This window comes from Chinchilla lanigera, unplaced genomic scaffold (genome assembly GCF_000276665.1).
Source record: "Chinchilla lanigera isolate Chin_1 unplaced genomic scaffold, ChiLan1.0 scaffold00011, whole genome shotgun sequence".
NCBI lineage: Eukaryota > Metazoa > Chordata > Mammalia > Rodentia > Chinchillidae > Chinchilla > Chinchilla lanigera.
This window is the reverse complement of record NW_004955412.1, coordinates 28,007,457-28,014,655: the sequence shown is the minus strand read 5'-3', so window position 1 is coordinate 28,014,655 and position 7,199 is coordinate 28,007,457.

The window sequence follows — 7,199 nt, the reverse complement described above, 5'->3', positions numbered from 1 at the left end:
GGACAGTGGTAATCTTGCAAAATGTTTAGAGAATTTAAATTACCAAATATTTGAGGTACATAAGCAAACATACCATTCATTTTTTTCCCTCCTCAAAGAAAATCATCACCTTGAAGGGAGATTATCTTTATATCTTTATTGTTTGTGTTCTCACTACTTATATAGTCACAACCAATGTGTAACATTAATCTATTCTTGTTTTATATAAATGATACCTACATATATGTTTCTGTAACTTACTCTCTTCACTCAATCTCATATTTTTGAAACACATTTATATAGATGTATTTATACTTTAAAGTCGAGCTCACTTTATTTTAACTGCTAGAGGTATTTCCTTATAGAAAAAAACTGTACTTTATGACTTTATTGATGGATACTTAGCTTGTTTAAAGTTTTCTGTGATTACTAATAAGACTATAATGAATATCTTTGATCATAACTGCTTTATACATGTGTGAGACTTTCTCTAGGCTGTACAGCTAAAAGTCAATTCCTGGAATATAGGGTGCACATATCTTGAGCTTTACTAGATATTGATGAATCATTCTCTGAAGAGCCTGTACTAATTTACACTCATATCCCCGCTTATGACAGTTCCTACTTTCTCGTCAATCGCTGGTGTTACAGACTTTTAAATTTTGTTCTTAATTGAGTAGTAATACAAATGACCACTGTTTATTGTGAATAGGTATTCTCTTTTGTACAAACAAGTTTTCACATTTAAAAATATTTCTTAGCTGTTTGAATTTAGTCTTCTATAGATTTCTTGTTCATGTCCTTTGTCAATTGCTCTCTTACTGTTTTTGTTTTTTTTTAAGTGCATTTGTAGAAAAATATTCTTTATATTCTGGAAACAAATCCTTTGTTGACTACATGATATTGATTTCCATGTTCCTAAACTCTAGGTTATTTTTATTGGGCAGACTCAAATGTGAACCGCCAGAGCTGCCAGGCAAATTCTGAACTGGGTCATCACAGATTTCTATAGCAGTGTGGCAGAGTGGCCAGAGATGGGCCTGGGGCTCAGAAACCTTGGGTTCTAGTTTCATTGTGACCCCTAGTTATCTGCGAGTTCTTGGGCCTCTTTTATTCTCGTCTGTAAAATCACAATATTAATGGCAGCTTCAAGGGCGTTTGTGAGACACAGACAAGATGCATAAAATCACCTTGCAAAATGCTACACAAACACTAGCCATTATTAGTAGCAGCAACCCAAATCATATTATTCAGGCTGCCATAACAAAATACCATAAACTAGAGAGTATTAAACAACAGAAATTTATTTTCTCACAGTTCTGGAGGATGGGCATTCAGATACAAAGGTGTCAGCATGGTGGATTTCTGGAGAGGGCTCTCTTTCTGGCAGTCAGCCACCTGCCTTCCTACTGTATGCTCCTAAGACCTTTATGTGTGAGGAACATGAGAAAGAGAGAGACACAGAAACAAAGATATAGAGTGCTCTTGTGTCTCCTCCTTTTCTTATGAGGACACTAGCCCTAACCACATTCAACTTCTAAATCCTTTCATAGCTCTATCTCTAAATACAGTCTCTTGGTGGTTAGGACTTCAGCACAGGAATTTAGGGGGAGGACACAATTCAGTCCACAGAAGCCATGGTAGCCTGATGCCCAGCCATTTATTCCCAAATAGACTTGCGTTCCTTAATCTTTGATCTGTGCATGGAGACCTGGACAAGAGCATCGCTAATTTTGTTATCTCTGCTTGCTCCATCCAAAGACATCATTGTCATCAACCCAGTGTTTGACCATTTCTGTGACTGTCATGCATAAGGAACAAAGTGATTGTCAGTCATTATCCCTTACAGCACCAGTATAAATCTGATTATAAAGAAACTCAGCCAGCTCTGCCCAATTGAACTGTGATGATAGAAGCAGTGTATAAAATGTTGTATAAAATCTGCTGTATCTATTACTGTCGCCATAGCCACATGTGGCTGCTAGGCATTTGACAAGTGACTAGTATGACTGAATCTTGTTCATATAATTTAATTTTAATTAATTCACATGTACATAGCCTCATGTGGGTAACAGCTACTACTTCAGTGGTGCAGACCTAGACCTTTGTGCTCCCCAGCTGTGAAGTGAGTGCTCCAGCAGCTGATTTTACCCCCTTGAATGTGAGGTCTTTGTCCTCAAACTCTATGCAATCCTGCCCAGTGTCTCCCTCTTATATTACAGAAATAATGTGAGTACAAAAAGAAAATGAATGATAATTTGGAGCTTGCAAGAGAATGCTGACCCCATGTATGGCTGTGAAGGAACTGGAGCTTTGGAAACCAAGGAATGGCACAATTAAGGACTAGTGCAGACTACAGAAGAAAGAATTCTGCAAGAAACTCTAAAGTGTCACCCTGTCATATACCTCAAATGGCAAGCATTTGGAAAACATTAGGTTTTTACTTTTCCTATTTTCGTTTTACTTTCAGGAAATCTGTGAAATAATCCTTAAGTATAGAGAGTTTCCAGATTTATGATGGAGAGGTCCCTTTGCAACCACGCTGAAGTAAAACTCAGCATGGCTGAAATGAAAAGAGGAAAAAAGTGGCCACTTGTTACTTCAAAAGGTTTTAGCTTTTAAAATGATTTTTTCATGGTCCCAAATAGGAGTGGCTCATAGTGGGTACTGGGAAATTCAGACCACTCAGTCACCAGCCAGCCACTGAGAGCTGCCGCAGTGGTCCCCTCCCAGGCTCCCTGTTCTGCCCTCCAGGTCCGATCAGGGTACCCAAGGAAGGCTGAGAAACGCAAGCTCCCAGAGCATTAGGAATCACGAATAACCAGTTGGCATGAGCAAGGTGCCCCCAGCAGCTCCTTGTAAAAGGGTGTTTATGGAAGTCATGAGTCTGAATTATTGGTCAAAGTAGAAGACAGCATGGCCCAAATCTTCTCTGGAAAAGCAGGCTTTCCAAATACCAGCTTTTTGATAAGATGCACAACTTTTTCCCCCCATAGAAGAATATTTAATGGCATGAGTAAATATTCATAATATAAAGCAAACTAATTTTTTTCTTCAATTATGTTGAAAACTTTACTTTAGGAAAATTATTGGAATACATCAACATTTCAGGTAGTTATCTCATTTTCAATTATCTTCTTAGTGAATTTGTTTTGGATTTCCAACTTTTCTAAAGTGTATATTTATTTATCCGATGACAAAAACAAATAGAAAAATGCCTAAGATGATTATATTCTGTTTATATTTTGCAAAGTGTCCATTTTCCATTGTGAGTTTTTTCTTTGCTTCCTTCATGACATTTCTTTAAAACGGCAGTTTTCTGAAAGCTTATTAGAATGAAGAGAATAATGGGACTTTTAAATTTTTTATTTTCTAATTGACAGACAAGATTGTATGTATTTAAGGCATGATGTCTGAAAATATGTATAAATTGAGGAATGGCTGAATTAAGCTAATTAACTTGTGCATTACCTCACATACTTATCAATTTTTTGTGGGGAAAACACATAAAGTCAATTCTATCAGCAATTTATCAGTATACAAGGCATTGTCATTAACTATAGTAGTAAAGTGTTCCAAGTCTTGAGAGCTGGTTTTCCAAATACTGAACCTCAATTTTCACCCACTGCCCTCCTCCTTGGCTCACTGCTACCACTCACACACTCCCAAATTGTATTTGCTGTGCTCACAATTGAGCAAACGCCTTTGTGTGTCTGACAACACAAGCGTCAAATTATGAAAACTGTCTATTGTGCTCAGATCAATAGGCCAAACCTACACTTACTTTTCAGCTCAGAAAAGGCTTTCAACTTCTACCTCCCCCAATGGCCTTTAACATCTGTGCCAATAACCATCAAACCAGCACCAAATGTCCCACAGCTAGAGCAGGGAGGTGGAACAGGAGCCAGGGGACTGGGTCCACCTTCACGTAACTCATCAGAGTCTGTGTGTTTGTAGGTCTTAAAGAGAAATGCCTTCTCCAAAGCCTCGATTCCTCATGGAGGTCACCAGTCCATTCCTTCTTTCCACCTGAGGACAATGCTGACAGCTACCATGTGCTCTTGCCCTTTGTGTCCCATGTCACTGCGGCTTTCCAAGACAGTGTTAGGACTCAGGTCACCGCAGTGACAAAATCTGGGCTCACACCACAAAAGAACAAAGGATGTGGAATCCAGGTGTCTTTTCCGATGTCTTGTTCTAGCCTTATTATTCATTTAGTAGGCCCAAATGCATTATTATTCCTCACCATGCATCCTGTCTTCCAGTCTGGAAATAGCAAGAAGACACTAGGTTTGCACAGCTCTTTACAATGGACCACATACTTTCCTGAGTGAGGATTTTAGTAGCCGCCACACCCTTCTTCTTTTCCACTTTTATGGCTCGGCCTTAGGGAAAAAAATCACTTAACCTCTCCCAGCCTCTGTTTTTCATCCATTCATGACAATCATAATAGAAATAGCCCTCATATAGGTACTGGGATATTTGATACAGATAATAAATATATTATGCCCTTAAAGGGGCACCTGCTGCATTTCACTCTCTGCCTCTGTGTAAACTTAGAGTGAGGAGTGCAGTAGAACTGTTTTCTCACCACCTCATCTCTCACCTTGAGAACAGCAAATCATAACAGGCTTCACACTATCCCTGGTGGCATTGGGGCATGTCTTGCACCTATAAATTTGAAAGAAAAGAAAAGAAAAAGTGTCACTTGGGCTGCAACACAGGAAGCCCAAACAGGAGCTCAGGGGTGAGTTGCATCTCAATCCAGCCCAACCTGGGCATCTTCCACATTTCCCCTTCCCTCAACTGATTCTCTTTCGAAATTGCTCTACACACTCTTCTCTGCATGCCCATGTGGGTCCCCTACAAAGTCACCCCTAAGGGACCCCATTCCACCCATACTGTCTACAAAGACTCCTTAGTCATTAAAATCCAAGATATCCTCAGCTATCCACAAAGTCACAGACTCACAAGACCTTCCTGATTTTAATATCACAGCAACAAGCAATGACATCTGGGAAAGGCAGAAGGGACTTGGTCTTACGTGTAAAATCACATCACTATGGAGGTAAACGAGCAGTTGCACTATGTTTTCTTTGAAAGATACCACATGTGTCCTTCCCTCCTCCTATTCTGTCCATCCTGAACCTGTGTAGGGCCTTCTAGTCAAAAAGCCAATAATGCCTTGCACATGCTGAGCAAGACTGTGTCCACCTACTGGTGACAAATAGGAAGAGATCCTCAGAAGGAACCCAGCAAGGGAAGGCTTGCTTCAAGCAGTCCAAGAAATGGCGACAACCATTATCAAAAGAAAAAGAAAACTGGACAAAGAAAGATGCTTCTAAAATGAAAGATGGTATATCTGAGCATAGACTTTGCTCTAAATGATCACTGCACATCGAAATTTTAGAAAGAATTTCTTTCCTAAAAGGTTTGAATTTAAAACATCAGATTCGGACGTATGAAAAAGGATGTAGGGAAATCAAGTAACATAACATAATCATGAGTTGTAGAAAAACTCATCATCTCCTTAGGTATTTTTAATTGGACAAAAATTGGATGCAACTCAGTTTTTATGGAAGTCTGGCCACAAGCAATGATTTACAACTCAGTGCAAAGCTCCCAGAGCTCAGTCCCCTGTGTATATTTACTTCTGTCATTACATACCTACAACGTGTAAGCAAGACCCGTTCGTGATCACAGAGCTGCAAGGGCAGAAAGCTATTTTTCCCTATGCATATGTTGATATGCAGAAAAGAGGACAGCACCACTCACTGCAAGCTGTCCTATTGAAGCCTCGTTTCCTGTCAATCTTCCTTTTTTCCCCCATGAAGCTTTAATTTTTTGCCACAGCACTTTCGCATTTTAGTTTCCTGCAAACCTCAGGAAATAGACTGAAATTAATATCGTCAGATGCTTCTGAAAGTGCTGGCTTGGCGGCATTGCAGAACGCTCTCAGATGCCATTTTGGGATTAAAATATACCAGTTATGCCCCATTGTTAGTGAGCAAGATCTGAGGAAGGGCCTGTATATGAGATTGGATCAAACTGAAATGTAGGTTACAAAAATAAGGAATAGAAACCTGAACTTTTCAGAATAGACAAAACCAGCAGGTAAGCAATCTAGAAGAGCAAGCTAAGAGGAAAATGCCTCCAGAGATACTAGCAGCATCTCAGCACCCTGTCATTATTGGAAACTGAGGCAGAAATCCCTTGCTCTTTGTGTGCAGAATTTCAAAGCTTTGGGTAGGACGAAGGCCTCCAGGTCTGACTCCAGAGAGAAACAATGTGTTACAAGAAATAAAAAGTAGAGACACCACCTATTAGATTTTAGTATGTTGAGAGGGAGAGCACCCAAATCCTAGATTTTCTTGTATCTCACTGTTCCTGTGAAGCCAAGCTCAGGAGAGAGGCTGGCTTAATCTGCAGTGCCAGCTCAGCCCTGGCCCTGGTACCCTGGGCAACCCCTGCCTCTTCAGACATTTCTCTGTCGATCTAGTGGAAAGGGATGACACACACCTCTTTTCACTGAGCAAGGGCGTTGCAATGATAAACTTGCAACGACCGTATAAACATGCTTTGGGGTTTTGAGGGAGAAAGTGTGACATGAATCAAAGTTATTTTTATTATTGTTGGCTTCTGCATCTGTGACTTCCTAAGCGTGTGAGTTGAGGCCACACACTATTTCTGCATCCCCAAGCATCTATTGGAATGTTTTGTAATATTGAAGAATACTCAGTCTTTTTTACATTCTTTGTGGGTTTTTTTACTCACCTTCTAGATCAGTCAACTACAACTTCTCTACATAAAACAGCCTCCATCCAATCTATCTGACAGACATATTGATTACACAGCTTTCTCTGCTTTCCATGTCTCTATTTCTCTGGTTCAAATTCTCACTATTTTCTACCTCTCCAAATGTAACAAACACAATGCTAGCTTTCTGGCTCTGGATTCTCATTTTGCAGCCAGCTTGCACATTTCCACCTGCCCTCTTCCTAATACCTTGGTCAGATTAGCAAACCATGGAGCTCATAATTCTCAGAGACCTTCTAAGAAAACACACATCTTCAAAATGAGGGTGCTGTCCCCAGAAAATCTAAGTGGGCCACCTTGAGGTACCTAACTATCCAGAGGTAGCACTCCACTAGAAGTTTCCAGCTCACCTACCACCAGCTCCAGACTACTAATTGTCATGTAGACAGATAGAGCTGGGCTAG